At 42.6% G+C, this 26,232-nt stretch overlaps 1 protein-coding gene across 4 annotated transcripts in view; it reads left to right on the top strand.

Moving 5' to 3' along the window:
* The first annotated feature begins 2,067 nt into the window (after positions 1-2,067).
* Positions 2,068-26,232, top strand: part of CTBP2 (C-terminal binding protein 2) — a 194,297-nt gene continuing 170,132 nt past the window's right edge. Inside the window, exon 1 of one of the 4 annotated variants that reach the window (XM_081912641.1) lies at positions 2,068-2,174. The gene's annotated coding sequence lies outside the window, so the exon portion shown is untranslated. Of the gene's footprint in view, positions 2,175-2,677; positions 3,314-23,487; positions 23,971-26,232 lie in introns of those variants that run through there. The other 3 variants (XM_081912637.1, XM_081912638.1, XM_081912639.1) reach the window with 3 other exon arrangements.

Genomic DNA, 26,232 nt, shown 5'->3' with positions numbered 1-26,232 from the left:
AATAAGCAGAAATAAATAAATAGGACAAGACAGGCTAGAAGATTATACAACAAAAAGAAAAAGGATAAGATCACCACCTGCCCGCATCTTTGTGATAAGCAAAAAAACACCTAAGAGTGATAGGGCTAACAGCAACACAGACTTAAGACCCAAATGAGGATGTGCCTGACTGTGCCATCGCTATCTCACATTCGACATTTGAACACCGTAGTGTGACTGTATGGTATTCAAATCAATTTTAGTGCTTCGTGGGGGTGTACATGTCAGTTCCTCTGTCTTAAGATGTCATCAGGAGGGGCTCAGCATATCTGGTGGCCTTTATCCCGAGGCTCTGCAACATCCATTTCAAATTACATGTGCTCTGTACGGGGTGATGATGAATGTGTGATCTAATAATCACACATTCAAATAAACATTGTTGGGAGAAAATGACAGGGTGGTGCCGAAAGGCTTCTAAGCTGCTACAGAAAGCCCCCAGTTGGACAAAGCAAGCATAGAGCTTGATGTGCCAGCACAATTCTTTTTTACTGATGCGTGTGTGACTAAGGGCACACACATGCAGTACAGGCAGTATGCATTTTGAGGAATAGGGTGATTTCCATTATTTCAACCCTCACATTCCAGATTTGTGAGTTCTTCAGTATATAAAAGGTTTGCATGGGCTGGCTTCTCATGGTGAGCATAGGGGTTCCTGGGAGGAAAGGAGCCAGATTTTTGCTGGACATTTCACATACTCCCAGTGTGTGCTACGCAGCATCCAACAGGGAGTGCAGGAAGCTGAAGTCTGGCCATGCTCTAAATACCCTGGAATCACTTAAAGCTGCAAAATCCGAGGCTTCTAGTGTGCTTCAGACTGGATGAAGAATGTTGCTAATTATGTCTCAAGACAAGAGCAATCCTAAGAACAGGATGAAAAGCCGGGCCTGTTTATGTGGCACAATATGCAATTTTTAAAAGCACTTTATTGCATTCCTTCAAATTCTGCCCCTAAACAGAATCAGTCTGATTTTGTCATCCTGTGTGCACTTATCTGGGAGTGAGTCCTACTGAACATGACAAGATTTAGGCCCGCTTTAAATGTTTCTAAAAAGCAAAACAAAACCTTTGCTTATTCAGAAGCAAGCTTCATTTAAACACTATTTATTTAGTCAATTTATAGACCGCTTACTATTCAAAGGTGTCAAAGCAGTTTACAATAAGGAAAATCCAGATATAAAAACAAAACACATAGATACACAATACACTCAATTTCAGATGGTTTATATTAAAATAAACCCTAATACTGTATAGAAGTTTACAGTACCCGTAAGAACTATATATATATATATATATATATATATATATATATATATATATATATATATATATAACTAACATTGGGTAAAACTAGTAGGCAGCGCTATACAAACTTTCATCCACACTATCCACACAACCAGTTTATACAACATCACTCTCACCTCTATTCACACAAGCATTACAAGCATTCACCAGCTCATTCAGTATTCCAACCAACCACTGTATCCAAAGCACTCCTTCTCAACGACGCATACATACCCTCCTATATCCTTCTTGCTGCTGCCAAACACACATCTCTGCAGCATTAATGGGCTTGTGTCCCACAACCACAGAACTAGCAAATACTCTCTCGCCCAGTTATATACCAGTGCAAACTCTCACGCTGTGGGGGGTGTAAAACTGCTTCACTCCCATCAATCCCAACAACAGAATCATACCACACATGGTGCCATCTGCGTGAAAAAAAGCTTCCCTGTGTGTGCATTCCCTGTGGCCACTGTATCATTTAAACCTACATGCACTCACGCCAGAGCAGGTGTCTTGAATCCCCGGAGCACTAATACTGCACACGTCGGCGAGGATACACCACAGCTGCTTTTCTCTTTAAACCATACTATAATCAGAGTAAACGACCCCTAGCAAACCCTGCTGAGGGTTTGCAGTTTGCACAGCCCGAGCTCACGCGTGTTCCCTGCAACTCCGTCTGCCTCCAACGGGACGTGCTCCCAAGTAAGCGCGTTTAGCACTGCGGTGCTCGTTTGCCCGGTGATTTGCAATGGTCGGTGCTGGGCGATATTGTGCCCCGCTGGGCTTGTTTACGGAGCTCGGGCCTCCTCATGGAGTTGCTGGCTAAGTGACGGGTCTCCTGAACTTCTCAGGTATCCCGGTTCCCCAGAGGGCATAATGATCGCTGCCACGCGGGGGTAACGTTACAAGGGCAAACTCCCGCTCCCGGGAGCCGAGGGCAGCAATTCCACGTGGCTGGAAGGAAAATGCGTGGAGCGCCTGCACGCCGGGAAGGAGCAAGATCCGGCTCCGTAGCAACCGGGAAAGGTGCAAAGCGTGCTGCACGTTTCAACTACCGGCTCCGGGCTCCCTCGGCCCCAAGAGGGAGGGGGGCGCCGAAAGAACCCGCCGCCTTTTTCCTGCCCCCGCGGCGAGGCTTTGCACTTTCTTTCCGGTTCTCTCCCCTGCGCCGTTTCCTAAAATTTCCTCTCTCCCAAGTCCTGCCAACTGCGAAAGTCGAAAACGCGAGGAACCGTAGGACTGGGGAGTGGGTGGGTGGGTTGGAGAGAGAGCGCCGCGCAAGAGACGCTCCTCCTCCCTCTTCTTGCCCCCCTCCCTTCTCCCCCCCCCTCTTTTTTTCTTTCTTTCTTGCTGCGTCTGTTTGTACTTTAGCTGATCCACTAATCCCCTGAGAAAGCCTATTTGCAGTGAAGAGTATCTGTAGGGGGCGAGGCTGGTCCATGTGGGTTTGTGTCATTGGTTTGCAAAGAGAGACCCCGCCTATTGCCCAAAAAGAAAAAAAAAAAGGGAGAGAGAGAGAGAGAGAGACCCTACCTCTCCTAGCACAACGGAGGAGGAAGAAGCGGAGCCGGGAGGGGGAGGATTCACCCTCCCCTTTTCTTTTTCTTTTTCTTTTTTGCTGGAGGAGCCCCAGCCAAAGACTTCTTAAAAAAAAACACAAAGCCGGGAAAAGAATCCAAGTTGCCATTCGATTCTCCCCCTCCCCCCTCACTTGGAGTAGCGGCCGGAGCTGGGCGAAGGAGGAGAGGATTAAGTTTTTTGTGGGGGGCGGCGTGTGCGTGCGTGTCTCGTTTTAAGGTGGATCTCTGGCACCAGGAGCCCCGGCGCGGGGAATAATAATAATCAAAAGAGCGAGCGCGAGCGAGCGGGGAGCCAGCGGAGGCGATCGATCAAGGGGGGGAAAGATGCAGCGCTGAGAGCCCAGGCGGCGGCTTTCGCCCAAGTAGGGGGGCGGGCTGCTCCCGGTGGACCTTCGGAGCCCGACGACGAGGTAAGCGGGGCGGGCAGGCAGGCGGCGAAGGGGAGCCGAAGCGAGTCCCCCCGGCTGGTTCTCTCGGCGGGGCTCGGAGTCTCGCTCTCCCCGCTCAGAACCTACCTGCAATCCTCGTAATGTTTGCGCCCGTGCTAGTGTCCAAGTGCTTTCGCTTCACTGCGCCATCCAGGGAAAGGGGGGGGGGGCGGGAGAAGGACAAGGGGAAGCTTGAAATGTGAGGACATCTTTGGTCAGATCTCACCCCCTCCGGCCGGCTTTAATCCGTCTGCGGAGCCCCTTTCCATCCAACTCTCGCCGCCGAGATGGTGCCTCTTTAGGGCGAATGCCGCTTTCCCCGTCCCCCATCGACCCAGCGCGATAGAAAGGTGTGTGTGTGTGTGGATTTGTCGAAAAGGCTTTCCGATCCAGGTTTGTGCTTAAGCGCGCGCGCGCGCTGGGTTGTGTGGATGTTTCGCCTTCCTCTCCCCCACCTTCCCATTCGCACAGTCTCATTAAAATATATATATATTTTCTCTTTGGGGGGGTAGTGGCAAGATTGCACTGGCTTTCCAGAGCCCAAGTGGGGCAGATCGGAACAAGTGGATCGCTTGCCTCTCCCTGTCTCCGCTTTCCAAAGAAACCCAAACAAACCTCCAAAACCGAGAATCTGAGAAAAAGAGCCGATATTTTGTTGTTGCTGCTGTTGCATGGTGGAAGGGCGAAAAGCTGACGGCGGAGGAGGAAAGCGGCGGAAGGAGGGGGTGGCGAGGGGAAAAAAATGACAATAAGTTGCTGCCCGCCTTCTTCATCCTTTAAAAATCCCCCCTTCCCTCCCCGCTTAGGCGGAGAGTAAGTGAGAGACGTTAAATGAGGTGAAGTGGAAATCTTTTGTTTTGCTGGGCTCTGCATTGTTTACTTAGTGCTGAGTGTGATGGACAACATCTGCCAGCAGATTAGCAGGGTAACCCACGGTTTGCTGCGCTGCCAAAGTCTCGGCCAAGACAAGGGAGCGGGGAGGGGGCATCAAGGGGGGGGGAGGGAGAGAGGCAGGCAGACATTGCACGCCGCCCAGCCCGGGGACTTCCTGCTCCCCAGGCTGCCCAGAGCCGACTCGGGGGCCCGGCGCACTTCCCCCTCCCGCTCCGCGCCGCTGTACTTGAATGCAAGCCGGAGAAAGTTTTCCTACTGCTGGAAGTGGCGATAAGGGGAGACGATTGCAAGAGGGTGGGCGGCTGGGAGGGATCCGTCTCGACCCTCTTCCTCCCCCCTTCCACACACGCACACCCCCTCCCTTTTCTCTCTTCCCCTTTCTCTTTTTAAACTACTTTGGAGATCTGCAGCGAGGCGGGTGGGGGTGGGGCCCGGGACGGGCGTGGAAGGCGCTTTATTGATTTTGTGGGCAAAACGAAAGCGGGATCCGCCAGAGCCTTGCAGAGCAAACAGTTGCAGAGCGATGTGGGTTTGGGGAAAAGGGTGGAAATGAGCAACGCCGGGAAAATCCGGATGGGTCTCGGAGGCGCTTCGGGAAGCAGGGGCGGGGGCTTGCGAGCAAGGCATCCCCATCTGGGGAGAGGGCTGCTTCGCGTAGAGATTTTAAAAGCCCTTTCTTTCCTGGGGAAGCGTTCTGCTTAGTTTCATTGTGACGTTTGCATAGTGGCCGTGCAGGGTGTGTGCGTGCCATACAACCCCTCACGAGAAAGCGGATTTTCTCTCTCTTCTCTTAGCCCAAGCTACATAACCAGAGCTCGATTCGTTTTTCGGCCATTCGCTTGTAAAAATTAATAATGATGAAGTAATGTCCCCTACCGAGCTGCCAGAGAGGATGTTTACATACCGTATTGCTAATAACGGCTGCTGGGGTTTTTTGGGGGGGAGGGGAAGACCTGATTTTGATTGTTCCCGTACTTTGTATGGATCTCCTCCTCCCTTTCTCTGCCTGCCCCACCTCTTGAAACACAGAGAGCAGTAATAAACATCATTTGGCTCCTTTTAAAATGGAAAATTTCAAAGTGAGGTGCTGTGTCTCCAAGAATGAAATGGCCGAGGGTTGTGGAAAGGTGTTGCCATCTGCAGAGATAAGCAGAGAAATATCAATGTGTAAACCAGCTCCTTAGCAACTCCTGTGGACACACAATTTCTCTACCTATCACTCTGCTGCTGGTCAGGCAAGGCATTTTCAGGGATAAATAAGATGTTTACATCTGACCCTTTAACTTGTAATTGTCTGATGTTTTCCGGTTCTCTTGACCAACTCTTTGGTATAACATTGTCTCCTTTCCAAATACTATTACACACATCACATGATTACACCAAGATGCTTTATGTTGTATGTGTCTAAATATTGATTCAATATATATCTGTGCCAGGAAATCAAATATCTCTTATACTTCTTGTGGAATTTGAGCCCCCTCCCACCAAAACAAACAAACAAACAAAACCCCTATTGGGTTTAGAACTTCAACATCTTGGGGGGGAGTCATGCTTTTTTAAAAAAGACTCATCTCTTTTAAAAAAAAAATCAGTATAATTGTGTAGATTAAAGCTTATTACTTAGTGGGATTCATCCATGAAGAGTGCTCTTTGGCCCAAACCTAGCTTGGAAGGTGGTTTCAAAAATCTATTTCAGGAAAAGTTTGCCCCTTTAAAAAAGCAAAACAAAATGTGGATTTCATGTATTGTTAAGTATTTCAGTTGATACCATATTGTGCATAAGAAATGAGAAACACAACAGAAGAGTAACTTTTAAGCTGATAGTTTTTCTTTAAGTTAATTACAACCAATTAAATAAATGTGTATAAAGATTAATGAAAGTATAGCCAAGTGCTCTTGATCAAGTGTAATACATACATATAAGGATGCCTTCTATACTTCGAGCATATTTTCTAATTTTTAAGAATTAAGCCAGAAAGAGAGGCAAGGTTAGTTGTTTGGTCTTTATGTCTTGTCCTTGCTGCTGTTGGTAGTATTGATGAGTATTTTGGGAAACAGTCCATGCTGTTGGAACCAGTTGATTTTGCAATTTCAGCTAACTGGACCTAAGCTTCCAAGGATTTCAGTAGGACTCCATTCAGACATTACTTTTTTTTATTTATCAAGCTCGTATACCGCCCTTCATCCAAGGATCACAGGGCAGTTTACAGTATAAAGGACAAACATACACAACACAATAATAAACTTTATTCTGTCTTCCCAACTTTTCCAACCTGTTATTTTTATGTGATCTTTAACATGATGTAAAATCCACTTCTGGAAATCTGGTAGAATCTAGTGAAAGTTTATTGCTCATTTTTGTGTTGTAAACATTTTTTTTCTGGAAACTACTGTTTAAACACAGAATCACAGGAGTTTTGAGTTGTAAGTTTCCCATGGTTTTCATGAATCACATCCCCACTGCTCATGTAATGAACTTTTGGGTGGTGCTTTTGGTATACCATGTGGTGAATCATGGGGGAGCAAGTGTGCGTGTGTGCACACACACGCACACGGACACACACACACACACACACACACACACACACACGCATATGGAAAGGGTGGAGGAGTGGCAGCCTGTCTGGTGACATTCATGCCTGGCGTGATTGAAATTTAGTGCAACATGGTATTATATCAATTGAAAAGCCACAGTTCCATAATGCAACAGGTTCTGCAGTGTAAAAGGAACATTAGAAATCAAGACAGAAGTGGTAGCATTATAACTAGTAAAATTGATATTAAAAAATCCTATGTCTGAATGCAGCCTAGATCTTGATCTCATTCATGATGTGCTTGATTTAGTGAAAGTTGGTTAGAAAAAATAGTTTTTTTTAATGCATTGAAGGATGATGGTGTAAGCTACTTCAAAAATGTAAACGAAAAACGGTTGCATTTTAAAAGTTTGTTCAGAATACAGTAGTGACGTACTTCAGAGATGATAGTATTCCACACGTTTCATTTATATAACTGATTCATAAAATTTTGTTTTTGACGGTTTGTAGTTTTCAGCTCTTTTATAAGAGCACATAAATTTTCCAACTGTGGAGTTGGTGAGTGAATTTTTTGATAGACACAACCTGCAGTTTAGAATACAGTATAATCTACATGCAACATATTTTCTTCAGTAACTTCTTATTCCATCTCAAATTGACAAAAAAAAGGGAGTTGTCATCGTAGGCAAAATAGTGTCTACTAGATGTCTTACTAAGGGAAAAATGCATTGCTGCAACTCTTAGTTACATATTAAGAGTTTGGGCTGTGTGGAAATTATTAATAAATCTGTGAATGTTAATAGGTGAAAATAAGACAACTGCTTCTGTATCCATCTTTTGGAAATACTTCCATAAAAAAAATCATATGGATCATGCAGCTAGCATGACCCCATGAAACATTTCTTACATTATGATGCAGAGACTGGATAATGAACGTAGGTGTGAAAAATAAATAATCTCAGACTGTTTGATCCTGGATTCTTATTTATTTCTGAAACAAAAGATATCAGTTTCAAAGTAAGCTGTGGTTCCTGACCATTGGCCATGCTGGCTGTGGCTGATGGAAGTTGGAGTCAAACAACACCTGCAGGCCCGCAGGCTCCCTGATGGGAAAAGTTAAAACGTTTAAGGCTGCAATCCCATACTTAACCCTTAATCCACCCTGGTTCTCTCCAGAAGTGTTAGATTACAGTTCCCATCAACCCCAGCCAGTATGGCCAGTGTGTAGTCCAGGCACAGGCAAGCTTGGCCCTCCAGATGTTTTAGGACTACAACTCACAAGATCCCTAGCTAACAGGACCAGTGGCCAGGGATGATGGGAATTGTAGTCCCAAAACATCTGGAGGGCATCATGTTGAGGGAAGTTGCTGTATCTGTTCACCCGGTAGTATGTTTCACTGAACTCCTTAGGCCTTGCTCCTGGATACACCTGCATAAGTAGTGTTCTGTGCTTTGTAAATAACAGAAAATGTCCTTGTTTTCTTGGGGATATGTCCTGCTGTCTCTATAATAGAACTACTGTCTAATTTAGAACTGCACCCTGACAAAATAAAATAAACCTGAATTGATTAACCTTTTCTTTATTGTCTCTCTCACATATCAACCTCTTTCATGCTCTCAGGTTGCCCTTCCTTGTTTCTTAGTTTTAGCTGCTCCAGGCCTTGGATACTAGGAGGCTGTTGCTGTCAATGTTGCCTCAGGCAAGCCTAGTGGACATAGTCTGAAGTTTTAATTGCCGTCCTATGTTAATATTTTATGGGCATTTGGGCTGCAGGGCGGATGGGGGATTGTTACATTGTTTGTTGTAAGCCACCCTGTAATCTTTCAGTGTTATGTGGCAGGTTGTAAAGCTACGTACTTTAAATAAATAAATAAATAAACCTATAAGGGAGACCCTCTTTAATAAGTGGCAGTGTTAGAAGCTGACCCTGAGGTCAAAGGTTGGGAAGAAAAGGTTTTGGCAAGAACACTTAAGCTGCCACAGATGCAGTCTCTGACTGATTGCTGCATAGTGGAATACAGAGAAGTGCTCTTCTCTACGCACCCCTCAGCTAGCCTGTACAGTGGTACCTCAGGTTACATATGCTTCAGGTTACATACGCTTCAGGTTACAGACTCCACTAACCCAGAAATAGTACCTCGGGTTAAGAACTTTGCTTCAGGATGAGAACAGAAATCGTGCTCCGGCGGCGCGGCAGCAGCGGGAGGCCCCATTAGCTAAAGTGGTGCTTCAGGTTAAGAACAGACCTCCAGAACAAATTAAGTACTTAGCCCGAGGTAGCACTGTATACCATTGCAGTTTGCCCCACAGTAGATTTCAGACTTAAGCAAAAGGGCTCTGCCCTGTCTGTTACTTCCTAGCCCTGACAGTTGTCCATACTGGCTGGCGCTGATATGAATCGGAGTCCAAAACATTTGGAGGGCACCATGAAAGCTACCCCTGACATAACATAGGGGGATATACTTGGCTCTAAACATTGGAGGACATGTTCAGCTGGTGCTGTAGTCTACAGGAAGTGAGGTAGTAGACAAGTTAGAGAGGGCAGAATGTATGCCTAGGTAGGCTCTTGGAGGAGGACTTGTTTCTGAAAAATAAGCTGTGGCTCCTGTAGAGAGGCAAGAAAGGGTCTTCAGGAGTAAAGGAGGGCTTGCTGGAAAAGGGCATCCTTCACCCATTCACTGCCACTGTGATTACATCCTGGTGAGCCAAGATTGGCTCTGTTTCTGCCATGTGTTTTCTACTTATTTGGGTACATGTGACTGTTGGCCTTTCCATGCTGTCTTGTGTTTCCCCTTCAGACTTTGTGTAACCCATCAAGGACAGTGGTGTAAATGTGGTAAATGCATCTGCTGCCATAAACTGAATCGCTTCTCAGTGTGTCAAGCTCTGTAGTGCAAATTGAATGCCATTCATTCCCTTATCCGTTTATTTTTAAAGTATGGCTTTGTAACTTACCAATATAGAACAAGTCTTTGATCGACAGTTTTCTTTATAGTGTGCTTCTATTTAGGTTCAATTTAACAGGATAACTCTTGCAGAGTGACTTTTTTGCAGAGCTCCAGTTCCAGAATGTCAGTTAATACCAAGGCATTTCTGTCATGAATCACTTTTGAAAGCCAAGTTGTACCCTTTGCCCTTGTGTGTTTCCTAAATGGAAGAAAAAAAATTAAGAGGAGTTTGCAGTAACAGCGGAACGCTGCCACTTACTTTCATTTTTAACGTTGTCATTTTAGCAGAGAGGACTTGTCAACATAATTTATGTGAGCATGTCTTGGGTTCCAGTGCTAATAATCTTCCTATTGTTAAAAAGCATCAAGCCTAAATGTGCTGTGTCCTAGACGAAGGCTACAGATAGAGATCTACTCCAGCTGAGGTTGGTGAAGACAAATTTTCTGTCAGATTGGGTGCTTGCTGTATGGATAATACTTTAGCAATTCATGCTGTTATGAGAATATCCTCATTACATTCTTAAAAATGGCAAATTCTGAATTGGATGCGCTTGACAGATTGCATAAGACAAGGTAATACCCAGCAACAGATGCCCATCAAGTCATCTTGCTATCACTACTGGCTAGAAATTATTCTCCAGGTAAAAGCTACTAGTCATATGCCCATGTTCAGGACATAGGAAGCTGCCTCATCTAGCTCAGTATTGTCTGCGGGGGCTTTCCAGGGTTTCAGCTAGGAAACATCCCCAGCCCTATCTCAAGATGCTGAGGATTTAACTTGGGTCCCTCTGCATGCAAAATAGAGCCTCTACCATTGAGCTGTTGCCCTTCCCACATCTTTTGTGGCCCAAAAGGGAAAAGCTAAAAACAGCCACACTCTTTTGTAATGTTTCCCTCCTTTATCTCCTGGAGGCAATTCTTACTTGTCACAAATGACCAAGCAAGCAGGTTTACCTTTTCATTGGAGTCCTTATTTAACCATTTTCTCCTTGTCTCATTGCCCTCCCCCAGGTGTTAATTTCAGGAAAGGAGTAGTGCTTGGGAGGTCTCAAACCAGCCTGGAAGTCACACATCTGATAGAGTATTCCCTTTTACTTAATCCCAGACACCTAAGAGTAGTGCTTGGTTGCTAGTGGTGAGGAAAGCCAGCCCTTTATTTATTCCCATGTGAAGCATGGCCACCTTTAGTCTTGACTCAACAATTTCGCTGATGTCAAAGGGGTTCTGAGTCTGTAGTTAACTCATGGATGGAAGATTGCCTGGGAATTCTGTGTTTGCTTGCTTCCAAGCTCTGTGATAAATGAAAGGCAGGATTTTAAATGTAATAAATGACACTTGCAGAGTAAGGGATTTCTAAGGGCTACAGTAAATGAAGAAATCCACAGAGAATTTGTGGGCATATGTTAACAATATAAGTTTCTAAATTTATTTTGGGTAAGACTTCACTGACTTTCAGATTTGTTGCCAGAACTTCGATTATGTTGTTCTGATCTCTGTTGGTTCTGCAGGTTCCCATAACTTTCTCAGCAAAGATTAATGATCATGGATAATAGGAATCTAATATCCTGATTTATTTATCACTCATGAAAAATGTATGTGAAATTCATCCTGATAATCATGTGTTTTTGGTAGGACAGTCCTGTGGAGGCACAGTACTGCTGCAGAGGCACACATTTTATTGGAACCCACAAGAACTCCTTTCACCTGTTCTAATACTCTGAAGTTAAAAATAAATACAGATAATTTTTTAAAAAGTGATTATTACTTTTTGCAAGACATGTTTAAATATGTCCTAGCTATCTCTTAGTGTCTCCGAGGTCACTGAGCCTGAGATTCCACAGCTGCTGCCTGGCATGAACTTTTGTTGGCAGCAACAACAGCAGATATCTTCTATGTTTAATATAATATTTTATTATTTTGCTAATTATGCTGCCTTAAACATGCATTTTATATTTGACTTCCTTTAGTAATGTTTTCTTTTGAAATGTTCAAGGTAGATTTTTTTTGTTAACTTTGGTGCATTAAATGTTCATTTTGTACATGACCTTCATTGTAATGTTTTGATTTGATAGCTTTTAGATAAATTTTAGGTTCCTGTTAATTATGTTGTTTTGAATGCAGGCTTTATATTGGACTTTCTTCTGCAATGTTTTCTTCTGGATTGTTTGGTGTTTTAATGTAGGCTGTAAACCACTTTGATTTTTTACCTTAACAATGTAAAGTGGTATAGAAATGATGATGATGATGATGATAATAAGCATTGGTGAAGCTTTCCTTTGGGAAATGTGGAACACCTTGGCTGCTCCAGCACATGTTGTGTTGTCAAACAATCAGTTGCTATTTACTTGCAGCAGTGCCTGCCAATTGTGAAGGGAATAGGGCCCTGAAGCACAGCCTGGTAAGGGAATCTGTGGAGTGGAGACCTAATCTTTATGGAATTGAGCTCCAAGAAGACCTGGAGTGTAATGTGCACTGATTCAAAGTTACTAAATAACTCCAATATTGAAAAGATGTAGATACTTTTTGACTATATTATTCTGCTGAACATCTGTAAAAGAACAAAAGTGCTGTCTGATTTTGTCCATTATAAATTCATCCCTTCCTGTGCCAACTTCCCTGTGAAGCACCCTACTCCATTATCCTAATGCACACCAGCTTTTAAGTTTCTGCAGTGCCTTTTCCTTACCTTTGATGCTTAACTAAGGCCTGCCTTTCTCCTCTCCCTCCCTCCTTCTACCAAAGACTTTATCTCTACTTTCAACAAAACACTGGGTAGAATCCAACGTTGTGTAAGGGAACAGGTTCGTACAATGGGATTTCATCATCTTCACCTCCCCCGGACTTCCACAAGCACCGCAAAAATCTGCTCCAGAGGGTCCACCGACCCTCCGGAGCAGATTCTGAGGCTGCATTGGGGGATGAGGGAGAGAGCAGGTAAAATCTGTTCCTCTCATAGACAGCTTTAGTAGGCTCTATCCAGCACTATCTGGTCCAATCTCTCTTCCTTACTCACTCACACTTTCCAAGTTTTCCCTTTTCTTGCCACTTCCTAAACGCTTTTCTCTTTTCCCCTGTCTCATTTAACAAGCGGAGTACCCTGATCTCATCACCTATGCTCTGGTGCTGTCCTCTCCCAGCTTCTGGTTGTCATGTTCTCTGCCATTTTGCTCCTCTTAACCACATAAATGACCTTTCCCTTTCTTGCCACCATTTGCCATTATTCCCCTTTTCTTACCAAAATCCCTTAATTTATCCTGTCCTCCTGACAGTTGTCCAGTTTCCTCCTTCAACACAAGCTCTTAATGTCTTCCCGCCGCCTTAATTTTCTTCAGCTCCCTTAACAATCTGCCCTCTGTCCTCTTCTGGCTCTCACAGAAATCTATCTTACAGCCAAATCCAGCAGTCTCCACTTTGTCCTTATCTTCCCTAACCTCTCCGCTACCTTTGAGACAGTTGATCACTCCCTCCTACTTGACTCCCTTCATACTGTGTTTCCATGTCTTTGCCCTCGCTGGTTCTCTTCTTACGTGACTCAGGGTGGCTCATCAAATCTCATGACTCTCAATACTATCTATTTACTGATGAAACCTAGATCTACCTTTCTGTCCGCCTCTCCACCTGATCTCCAACTGCCTAGCTGATATCTCTGGTGGGATGTTTTATCATTGTCTGAGACCAACCTAATGTACTTTCCTCCCAAGTTTCTCTCTCCTTGTATACTCCCCATATCCAGGCATAAAGCCCTGGTCCATTCTTTGATTTTTCCTTCTACCCCTGCCCCCCCAAACCCTTTCAGTTTATTGCCAAGGCATGTTGCTGCTCTCTGTACAGCTATCTATACGCTTCCTGTTTGCCCTCCTACGGGAAACCTTGGTTTGCAATCTAGTCATCTGCCACCCAAACTACTGTAATTTTCTTGACTGTTTCCTTGTTGTCATGTTGCCGCTCTGATGCCTCCATGCCATGAGAAGCATATGCTGCTCAGGACATATGATGCTCCACCTTGGATTTCTATCCTGTCTTGGATTCAGCACAAACTCCACATCCTTCCCTTCAATTCCCCTTGTGGCTGTCTCTTCCAAGTCTTCATAGTTTTCTGCCTGTGACCTTTGCTCCGTACACCGTAGCATCCTGAAGTGTCTGGAGCCCTCTTGTTTCTTTAAATTGCTTTCCCTACCCCTTATGCTTAGATTTCCCTCCAAAACCCTTTGTGAAACCATTCCTTCAGATTGCCCCATGTTTTCCATGAAGCCTATGGTAAATCCACCTTGAGTACGAAAGCCAAAAATTTGTGTCTCAAGGACTTCTATCCCCCTATTTATCCTCCCTCCCTCCTCTTCCCCTCCCATTGCTTCCCCGGTGACAAATCATTTATTGTAAGCTCCTTCAGGGCAGGGACCTGACTTTCTGTTCTGTATATAGGCCACTGTTTCCAACGGAAAGGGCATTTCTATAGCACAGCTTACACGCAGCATATCAAAACGTTGTTTACTTGGCTTAGTGTTATTCTTTAGGTGTGTTTACTTAAGAGGCTTGTTTGTGTATGGCATTTGCTAAGGGCAGCTTCAGGTACAGATACTTGAGTTTTTTCACCTTTACACGGAAGCAGAACAACTGGGAAAGAATTGTGGCCCCTAAAACAAAGGTTTTTCCTGAACCTTTTTGCCCCACGGAACGCTGGGAGAATTGTTGAGGTCTTGGTGCACTACCTAATTATTTTTCTGCTTGTTGTAGCAATTGTAATGCATGGTGCTATATGTTGTATTAACTTTTAATTGTTTTTATTGCTTCTTTTATTTCTTATTTTGTTGTATTGCAATTTGAATTCCCTGGAACTCAGATTGTAAAAATGCAGTGTAAGGAATAAAATAAGTACTGAAATACAGTTAAAAGTTAATATGAATATTTAATGTGGGCTTGCCATGGACCACCTGAATGAAGCTCCTAGACTACAACTTGGGAACCCCTGCTTTGAAAGTAAGAGGTATGATTTGTACCAGTGCCAGGCCCCTGGATGGATTCCAGTTTTCCTCTCTGCACTGTCCTACATCTGTGCCTACTCAGCATTGCTGACTAGAGAGAAGAGACAGGTGAGCTAGTAAAGGCCGCTTGTGTTCCTTCTGGTCACTCCCATTGTTTCCTGGTAGTCTCCACCCACACCAGACTTCTTGTTAGGACTGTTGTGTTACTTTGGGTCATGTCCCATATGAATGCAGAAATGAAGAAGTTTCTTGTTGGGAATAATGTACGGGTGGGAGAACAGAATAGTCCAGCGGTCAGCAAACTTTTTCAGCAGGGGGCCGGACTATATGTTTTTTTTTGGGGGGGGGGAAATATGAACGAATTCCTATGCCCCACAAATAATCCAGAGATGCATTTTAAATAAAAGGACACATTCTACTCATGTAGAAACACAAGGCAGGCCCCACAAATAACCCAGAGATGCATTTTAAATAAAAGGACACATTCTACTCATGTAAAAACACGCTGATTCCCAGACCGTCCGCGGGCTGGATTGAGAAGGTGATTGGGCCGGATCCACAGATGCTTCTATGCAAATGAAATGGTCCATTCATCAAGCTCCCCGCCCCCCCCCCAGCCTTGCTTGTGGTTTTGGAACCCAGCTTGGGAAATGACAAAAATTGCCATGAATGTGAAATTGAGAGCAGCATCTACAGGTCCTGTAAAAGTGAGTGTGTATCAAGTAAAAAAGTACTATTTTCTGTAATTGTTTTTTGGATTAGGAACATAATTTTGTGGGCACTTCAGGGGCTATATCTCTGTTTTGGGACACCCAGGGAGTCTTTTGAACCTTTCTCCTTCAATAGCAATAGCTGCCTACGCTGAACTGGAGGTATGGAAGAGGCCTGTGGCAGCAATAATTTTAAAAATCCTGCTGTGTGTAGATCTGGCCACCTAGGTCTGTGGACTGTAGCTGTTGCAACTGCAGTGGAGAGAATCTTCTTTCCAAAAATATCGAGCCTTGGAGCTGGAGTCTTTACCTTGCCTTGATTGAGCAGTAACAGTACAATCGTTTACATTTCTATTCAGAAATAAATCCCAGTTGGGTTTACTCCCAGGTAAGAGTGCATCAAATTTGTGCTTTAGCAAAATATGAATTAATTAATTTTTAGTCAATTAATTATTATTTCACTCCATACAGTTTCGTTTCTGGGTACTGATGAAAACCTAGCCTTTGCCATTAAAACACTTATGCGTCCCTGTGCCCTTGTTTTTCAACTACAGGCCTGTTACTTGATAAGCTGTATTATTTTTATAGATCTCCTGCATCCTTAGTCATGGTCGGTTTCTAAAACTAGTTCACTTCAGTGAGATTTGCACAGGGGAAAGAAGAGAAGAGCTTATTCAGGCATGTGAACCGCTGGGGAAGTTTGCAAGATTGCCATATGTTAACTTCTCTGCATTTCTGTTTGCTCAAATTTTGGTCTTTTATAGCTGTGAGAGCAGTCCAGTCTCTAAAGAATCAACATCTACTACATTCCACTGTGGACGCATACTGGTAAAGAAAATAGCAAAGAACACACTCTTTATTTTGGATAGCATGCCAGTCAAGTATAATGTGTCGAAGTAAAGCTTGCTTGCAGTTATTTGAAAAGGTGATAGAAAAAGAATGGAGCAAATTATAGGAAATCTGTATTTTCTTGGATGACCGTTGTGTGAATAAATTCCTTGCTGTGTAATTTAACTCTAGAATAAGCAGCATTTTGAGTTGTCATCCAGTTTGGAAAGCCTCTAGTGCCAAGGGTAATCTTGTGAAAACACTGCACATGATTGAAAACATAAGTTTAAAATTGAGGTCACTTAACAGTAATAGAATGGTGTCCCATCATAACAAAACCCTAAAGCGTGATAGCATGTGAGTTGCTGTCCATTTATTTCCTCAACTGATCTTTGCAATTCAGTTTGGGGGGGGGAAGGCTTTTTGTTTTCAGCTAAATTCAAATTTGGGTTGGATTCTGCAGTTGCAGGATTGTATAGTGGGTTTCTTTGTGTGTGTTTTCCTGAGCATGTATTCAGCCATGCTGAAATCAACAGTGATGTAAGTCTATACTTTGTTCGAGGAAGTTTTCATCATTTCAGTGTGTGTTGTCTTTAGTTTATACCTTTCAGATTGTATGTTAGAAAGCTAATGCTCTGTGAGTGGGTGTTTCCTGAATTTGGATAATTGATCAATTGTCTGCCTTAGATGGGGTCTTGAAGGAGCAGATTAATAGTTTAGGGGTGCTCCTGGACCCATATTTGTTGCTAGCAGCCCACGTGACTTTGGTGGCCAGGGGAGCCTTTTGCCATCTTAAATTGGCATCTTAAATTTCTAGATCAGGATAGCCTGACCATTCTTGTCCAAGTGTTGATAACCTCCAGATTGGATTGCAGCTAGCGCAAAATTTTGCAGCTCAGCCACTCACATGGGCAGATATATCGCCATCGTATTATGCTGCTGCTAAAAGAATTGCACTGGCTGCCTATCAGCTGCTGTGCTGGGTTCAGGGCACTGGTATTGGTGTGCAATACAGATTGGGATCAGAATACCTAAAATAATGTTTCACCCACTACGTGTTTACCCGATCACTCTGTTATGCAGGAGAGGGCATTCTGCAGATGCCATCCTACCCGTAGGGCCATTTTGCATGATGCTGAAGCCAGTCCTTTAGTGTGGTGGCATCTATCCTTTGGATCTCTCTTCTTTTGCATTATCAGATGGGCACCTTCTGTGTTGTCTTTTCAGTGACTTGCTAAAGATTTTCCTCTTCCAACCCCTTTATTCCAGATGGTATCTTTATTGGATTTGGGGTGGCTCATGGGAAGTGGTTCATAAATGAAAAATAATAATAGTGTACAGTAATGGCTAAGTCTGCAACCGTAATCCCATTGATACTGGTGACTGGTCCCTCTGCAGACAGAGAGGAGTGCTGCCAATGTGGTGGGGCGAAACTGTTGCAGGCTTGCAACACTGGAGGTAGCCAACAGAAAACTCTGAAACGGGGGACAGGATTCAATGGAAGCCTTGCACAATGGGACTTTCCCCCCATTTGTATGCCTGTTGCGCTTCCAAAACTGACTTGGAAGGGTAGTAGAACCCCCTACAGCATGTTGGGAAAGGAGAAAGGTGATTATTCCTCCTGTCAAGTTAGAATGCATGCGCAGATGGTACGCTCATCATAGTGAATTCTGTCTGGGGTGTTTCAGAGTGGGTGGGGTGCTGGCGCTTAGAATCCACAGCTCGTTGGATCCCCCAAGGGGCCCGATCCTTGACCTCTTTGCCATTCCTGCACTTGTGCTGTCCCAGTGAAACAGGATGAAAATCTGCCACATTTCATTTCCTAACTGGTAATTTCCGGCAGGGCCCTTGACAGGGTGGTGGTCTGCTGCTTAGATTGGCCCTGGCTTCAGTCAGGGTGGCTTTTCAAGAACCTGGTTATGAATAGAGAAATCACTGCCTTGAATTTTGCCTCTGCCATGAATGCAGTAGGCAGCTGCAAGCCACTGTTTCTTGGGCTCAGTCCCTCTATCTGCAGTATGGGAGATGATAATACTGACTCCCTCTCAGGATTGTTGTAAGGATTACAAATACAGTAGACAAATCATGTGAAACACTTTAAGCACTGGAAATGTTGAGTATTGGTACAGTAATTTTGAAAAAAACTTCATGTAATCTCTTTCCTCCATTATTTTTGTGAGGGTGCTTTCAATATCACAGCAACAAGTGAAGCATTATAATTTAGCTTTTGAAGACAAACCTTCCTTGTAATATTGTAATATTTTGGAATATCATTGTTTTGTGCTAAGTAGACATTTATTATTTTGAATCTTTATGCTGCGATTAGATTGTGTCCTGTTCAATTGAAATATAGAACTTTAAGACTAGAAGATCCATAATGCATTGTAACTGCAGGCAAAAACTCATAAGCAGCAGTACCTCTGGGTGATGAACAGCTGAGTAAGGGTTGCCTTGAGGGGACCAGACATGGAAGCTGTTGTAATTGATTAGAATGTTTGACTAAATTCAGAGTAATGATAAGCATGATGGGTTAGTGTTGTGGGAAAGAGCCAAGATGAGCCTTGGGGTCATTTGCTCTCATCTTTTTCCTCTGATGCAACCGTGAGGAAGAGATAAAAAATATTTCCTTCTGTTTCTAACAGATCACAGTTTAGTGTTATGTCTGAACCTGTGCATAGTTAGTCGTAACTGTACACAGTTTTCTGAAATGAGCCAAATTTAAAATCTTGGTTTATGAAGATGGCTTGTTTTCAGTAAGCCATAGTTTTTTTTATTTTATTTACTATATTCCTAAACCATCCTTCATATATCAGAATCCTAGGGTGGCTTAGAGTGTTCACATTAGAACAACAATACAGTCATACCCCGAGTTGAAGTTACTTCAGGTTAAGCATTTTTAGGTTGCGCTCTGCGGTGACCAGAAGTAACAGAGCGCGTTACTTCCGGGTCTTGTCGCTCGTGCATGCGCAGACACTCAAAATGACGTCATTCGTGGAAGCGGCGAAGCGCGACCTGCAGGCGCGCAGTCGCGTGTTACGTTCTACTCAGGATGTGAACGGGCTCCGGAACAGATCCCGTTCGCATCCAGAGCTACCACTGTAAAGCAAACAGCAGTAAAACCAATAATAAAATCATTATTAAACTAATTTATACAACAGTGCCATTAAAACAACTATAGTTCTTCAGCAAATGAAACATTTTCAATTTCAGCTGGCTTTGCCAAACAGCTTGTTAAGATCACCCAAACATAAGCTTGAAAGGGTTTAGACCAAGCATCACCAAAGCCGCTTAATTTTGAATGTAAATGTATGAAGGGAAAAGAGGGAGTAAGCTGGAACAGTGGGTACATATGGGGGACAAGGAAGAGGAACCTGCTTTCTGCCCTTTTTAGAAACTTGTACCGATCATCAAGACCACATGTTTGTGTCTTCTTGACACTTGGAATTTTGCTTCTAAAGCAACTAATTGCAATTAAGGTTTTTTTGCTTTTTTTGTATGTGTGTTTAACCTAGCATAAACTTCCTTTAATTTCAGTTTAGATGATTAGCCTAGGATGATTTGATAAAAAACTGAATGACATGTTACATCAGTAAAAGCAAGTGTTGTTTGTGAACAGTTTGCTTAATGAAGATAAAAGTGCAAAATAAAACTGAATGCCTGAGCTGTGGTATTCCCATAAGCAGCATTGTCAGTTGTATGCAACGTAATTGTATTTTGTACACTTGCCAATTAAGCAGCTATGCTATAGACGGGATGGGAGTGGATTACCTCTTCAGGAGATTGAAGAAGAGTGTCTCACAACAGTAAATCAAATAAACTAGAAGAGTTACAAAAACATGCTGAGGATGTAGTTAAAATATCAAAAATTACCACCACACTGACATATATTTGGCAGTATTAATATCAACTGAGTGCTCTGAGGCTTTAATGAGAATAGTGGTTGATTATAATTCATTATCTTGGCTTTTTAAAAGAATATTAATCCCTCAAATTCCTTTAATATAACAAACTTTATGTTATGTCATTCCCGCATATGTTGGCAGCTCCTCACCCCCTCTGGTGCATCACTTTCACACAGGTTAAAGGGCAAACATCTGCAATGGCAGAGAATACTGCATGTACTCTTCATTTGCGCGGTAGGGTTTTGAATGTATAGTATGTATTTGTGAAATTTTTGTATGTTTTCCATATCTATAATCATAACAAAACCTCTCCAAGTTGAAAATTAGCACCATGGGTTTGAAGTTGGACCAGAACCTATTTTTCATGTTCCAGTTGGTGTCTTTTGTTTGCTTACTTGCTTGCTTACTTGTGTATGTTTTATACAGGAGCAGTAAAAAAAATCATGGTGAAATATTTAGTGTGATGTGTGAATGTGTGAATCTTCGTACAGAAACAGGACCAAAGAGCATTGAACTTCCTTTGGAGAGTACACAAACGATAGAGATAAACATAATGGTGTGTGACTGAATTCTTAGTCATGCCGTTATGCAGTTTCCCCCCTGTGTAATATGAATAATGCAGTATTCTTCAAATTTCCTGTCCAATTATTTGGCATGAAGAATATATCACAGGGTGGTCATCGGTAATGAGTGCTGTAATGAGTAGTGCAGGTGACTAACATTTGAGGGTTGTACTGGAATAGGAAATACCCACTCGTAAGTGATTATTGGTATAGGTATTTAGCAAGTATATAATTATATTTGAGCCATGTGTGTCAGTTAGGTCTCTCATCCTAATTCAGGCATTTTTAGTGCTATTTCTTTAATAACCATGATATTTCCATCCTTCATCTTCATTTGTCAGCCATCTTACCAAGTTTTCTTGTGTACTTAGAAGTTGAGGTGCTTTGCTTCATTTCAGGATGCAGCAAATCTAGAGTATCCAATTTAAAATTTGACTACTATTATTAATTATCATAAGTCCTGAGGAGGGCTGCTGCCAAAATATTGGCTGCAGGAGCTTGGGAGCGGGAAATATTTTTCCTGCTCTGTCATTGGATGTTTTGTCAGTCCGCTGCATAAAAAGTTCTATTTCCTGCCAGATTTGTTGGCTGCAACAGCATCTTAACAGCTTCACGTTTTTATCCTTTTGTCTCCATGTTTCAGAGAGAGACCCTATAATCCTTGCAGACTAAATAAATATTGCAGTGTTTTCAATACCAGGCTGTTATCTTAAGTGCTGCATTTTGGTCCTTTGTCAAATAATGGGGAACCGTACTCCTTCTGCTTCTGATGCCTATTTGTTTTGCGGTCTTCTGGTGTGATTCTTTGCCTCTGCTGTTCAGTAGCATAGTCAATATGCTTTATGTAAATTGATTACTGCAGGTTTTTCCTCAAGTCCCGCATGTTTGATCATTCAAGGAAGCTGACTGTTAAGCCAGTTCACCTGAAATTTTTGTTTGTAATCTCTGCTTCATGCTTTTTGCATTGACGCTGCCCATCTACAGTGCATTTCTGTTGCCACTTTACAAGCTATGGGGTAATATAGCCAGGAACATCAATATCTTGTTTGGCTTCATTTATCTGTGGCATTTACCTTGCTCATCCCAGACCTCAGTAAAAAGGCAATTACTTGTGTTCTCCAGTATGACACTAAGCTTTTCACCTGCATTTGGCTTTAGTGTGATATAGCAAGCAAGACTACCAGCTTACATATATTGCAGAGCTCTTGCAACACTTCGGAGTGGAGGGGGAAGACAAGCAGATGAAATGAATGTGATGATAATGAGTGCCAGAGAAACGAATAAGCAGCGTATTTCATGGAAAGGGTAAAACTTGCACTGGCATCAGCCACCCTGCATCAGTGTATTTTGCAGAACATTTCCTGGCTTTCAGATCCAATTAATAACAGATTCAGTCCTGGCTCCATTTTGCAGCTGGTTGCTAGCAGCAAGTTTGTGGGAGTCAGTGTGGTACAGCCGTTTAGTATCATGGATTCGGTGCGCCTGATTTTTTGTTGCCCTAAGCTGTGTGCAGTCAGTGTACTGTGCAAACTACACATACAATGCACTGTGCTGAGAAAGTGACATGGAAGTGCTGGGTGGTGTGCCCTCAGCTGCTTGAGTAGGGCTGGAAAAATCCCAGGCATCCAGACAAAACATGATGTTTGGATTCTGGAATGTAGGAATTTTGACATATAATTCTAGTTATATTTCTGTGTCCCATGTTGGGTTTGCTTTGCCATTTTTCATTGGGTTGATATCCTGTTGCTTGTTTCCTGTGTGTGAGCTCTTTTGGAGGTGCATACCTGCACACTGATTTGAGGCCACCAGAGCATTGTATGATGTTTGTAGGATTTGTGGTAGGGATAGATGCACTTCAACAAAAGGAGATGGGAGTAGGGACCAAGGATCATAAACAAAGACAAAACTCTATATGAGGATTCTCTTTAGCAAATAGCTCATGGCTTGCTGAGAAGTACTGATTTATCCACTTATGAATGGGAAATTTAGTACATCACCAAGGTCAATAATGGCTGTTTCCTCGCCATTTTAATAGAGGATTTAAAATGGGCTAGGTATTTGAGTGGGTCTTACTTGTGTGACAGCATGTGAATCCCACTCGGGCCATCTGAGAACTCTTCTGTGCAGATAATTTATTTTTGGCTTTTTGACTTGCATTATTACTTGTATCATTTTTGTCCTCTTGTATTCAAGATTTAGTATAACCTTTTCCAGCCCAGTGCTTTCAATATGGCACTAGTGTCTGGAGGGCACTAGCTTGGGGAAGCCTGATCTAAGAAATTTTATTGGCATTGGGGAAGGCTGATGTAAAATAGCTTCTTGGTGATTTTTGCTATGACAACAAATAAGCAAAGGTGTTGCACCAGTTCAAGTAGATTGTTATCACAATGGAATAATCACATTTAGGTGCTTGATTTGATTTGTTATCTGGAATATTTATCCAAAAGCAGAGATGAAAATGAATGTGTTGTGCTAGATGATTAGTGTAGGCTGTAGGAAGTTTTATTTATGTATTTTTAAAACTCACAGTACATGTTTTAAACAATTCCCCCTACGACTTGTGTAGCAGTGCCAATTTATGGCTTTCAAAAAAGCTAGGTAAGTAAATAAACAATCTCAGTCTTCCAAGCTGAACAAAAAGGACAAATAAGATAAAGGTATGTTCTACTTTCTGGACCACAAGAAAACACTTATTAGTTGTGCTTTGCATGGGGGGGGGGGAGAGCATGGCCTAGTTGGGTGTGTGCAGAGTCGCTGGACTTGAGAACAATCCCAGGATGCAGTTTTTCAAGTCAGATCCTCATGGTGGAAAAATGGGTTGATGTTAAGGCCCTCCCTTCAGGCCTCAGCCAAGATCTGCTCCTCGTTGCTTGGTTAAGACCGTAGTCCGAACAAGCAACGTTGAAGCTGGATCAAGCATAGTGGGGTTTCAGGGGCCAGGGGTTAGGGCTAGGTTGAGGCACAAAGCAAGGCACCAGGATTCATCTTCTGCTTGTAATGACATGTTGCTGAGGCTGATGAGCCATCTCTGAGGCCTAGGAATAGTATAGGCCTAAATTATGTCATAGGCCTAAATTATTAGAATGGGCCTAAATGGAATCAGCTGACAGTGACCACAGCCTAGGGATACCTTTGCTCTGCAGGAGGAAGAGTGCTGATGTTGCAGGAGATAAGGTGTTGGGTGCTAGTTGTTAGGTGATCTGCTTCAAGACACACAGTTTGTGGTAGCTTGAGGTAGTTGAAAGGAATCTTTAGCCAACAACGCTCTCACTTCTGGGTAAGTGAAAATGGATAATCGTATTATGAGGGACTGCTGCATATTTAATACACCAAAGGGTCAAAAGATAGGACTTTGAAGCTGTTCCACCACATGTGCCAAATTTATTTTCATTTCACAATAACAATTAAAGTTGAAGACCTTGTGAGCATATAGAACCTAGTATGGCCTAAGGAATAAATGAGATCTCTTAGTATCTGCTTCCCATCTCACGCTAAGCCAAATCAGAACTTTTGAGTTACAGGAAAACAGATAACAAAGAAATCAGGTTTGTTGCATTAATAGTGCAAGCTAACAACCTGTCAATAGCAAATTTGGACAGTAATCTGAGAGATGATGTGCTCTTTTGAACCACATTGTATTGGTATTGTCAGCAACCAATGTAATCAAAGAAACAAGAATAGTGTGTGTTACTGAAGTTGAAAATAACCTTTTCATGAATCTGATCAAGCATAATAGGTGTTCCCTCATCCACCTTCTGTGTGTCACACACTTTGCAGAGTATTTTTAAAAACCAAAACAAACAAAAAGGAGGAAAGAGGCAAGGCCATGGCTCAGAACAAAAACTATTTAGGATATGCATCAAACAGTTCTTTATAGTCTGGGGGTTTGAGGAATGTATTGAGAAAAAAGGTTCCTTTTAAAGAAGATAAGTGTATGCAGGTGAGCATTGTTGCTTAAATGCCACCAGCATTAATATTTGTTTAAAAAAAAGTTTACAATGTTAATAAGTTTAAAACAACATTTTAAAAAAACAGGGAAAACAAAACAAAATAATATAAATTATAAAATTTAAAAAGAAAAGTGATTTTTAGAAATGCAGAAATAATTAGAAAAAAGAAAAATTCAAAGCTTTGTTAAAATTTTTAAACAATCAGTTTAATAAAAGTTGAAAAGCACTGCTTAAAACGAAATAAACAAGATATTTAATTAATAGTAATAGTAAGTGTTTTGCGATCTGACAACGCAATATAAAATAGCAAAATTCTTCTGGAAGTCCACACTTAATGTTGATATTGACAGTTACTTTCAGACTGAGATATTACTCTTATTTATATTCCACTGCACTTTGAGGTGTTTTGTAAACACACTTTCCCGAATCCTTGCAGTATAAAATCCCTATAAGGTGGCTGCCTTTAAGGCTGATGTTTCGTATTGAGCTGCTGCAGTCAGTTTGTTTGAGGATGATTATTCCTGGTCCTTTTTTTCAAAGAATGACCATAGTTAGATGTTCAGGTAAAAACCCATCAACAACAGCATTACATTGCCTAATGGAACTACAGAGCTCAAAATAAATCTTTATCTCCCCACAGAAACGGGGGAGTTGTCTGTACTGTATTCATTTACTCTGCAGTAGCCCTGTTGTCCTCTAATTTAAAGGCCCCAAAAGGTTTTATTATTTTGTTTAAGGCAAGTTAATGTAATTGTTTGGCTTCACAACAGAACTAAGTCACACAGGGTGGTTCAGATGTTTCCCTGCCCCCAACATGTCAAAAGGACATGTTTGGGGGGATGTGAGGTAGCCCTGCCCCCTCGGTTGATGTGTCAGTGTCTTCACTGTGGCGTAGTTATGCTCTCATCAGTCTGTCATTTTTAGATCGCCCAGCTCCTGCATCATGCATGAGCAGAGTAGTTGCATCCTTCCTGCTATTTCTCCCCCTCATCCTTATTGCATATACTCCTGTGTAGCGCTGGTTTCTAAATATACCTAAGGGCTACTGGTTGTTCAAGTGTCTGTGTGAACAGGAGGGGAGATGGGCGGAAGTTGCCATTCCAGGATACTTTGAATTCAGCTGGCTGAATTCCCATGGAGACCACCTTAAGGCAGTGGGAATCCTAAAACACTCACCTTAGCGACACATAAGCAGGAAGTGTCAGAAGAGAGAGAGGAATAGGACAGGACTCCCAGTGCTGTTAGGCCATCCTGTTGAGGTGGGTGCTGCCCTGTCATTATAGTTACCTCCTCACTCCATCCCTTTGGCTAGTGTGTGCTGTATATACATAGACCTCTACGGCAGACGGTCCCTGATCGGTATGAGATGATGGTGATGAGAATAATAATAATTAATAATAATAATTTATTATTTATACCCCACCCATCTGATTGGGTTTCCGCAGCCACTCTGGACAGCTTCCAACAAAATATTAAAATACAGTAGTCTGTCAAACATTTAAAGCTTCCCTAAAGAGGGCTGCCTTCAGATGTCTTCTAAAAGTCAGATAGTTGTTTATTTCCTTGAACTCTGATGGGAGGGCGTTCCA

The sequence above is a fragment of the Podarcis melisellensis genome (genome assembly GCF_964234715.1).
Source record: "Podarcis melisellensis genome assembly, chromosome: 5".
In the NCBI taxonomy this organism is placed as follows: domain Eukaryota; kingdom Metazoa; phylum Chordata; class Lepidosauria; order Squamata; family Lacertidae; genus Podarcis; species Podarcis melisellensis.
The sequence above is the reverse complement of the archived record's forward strand: the minus strand, read 5'-3'. Positions and strand labels throughout refer to the sequence as shown.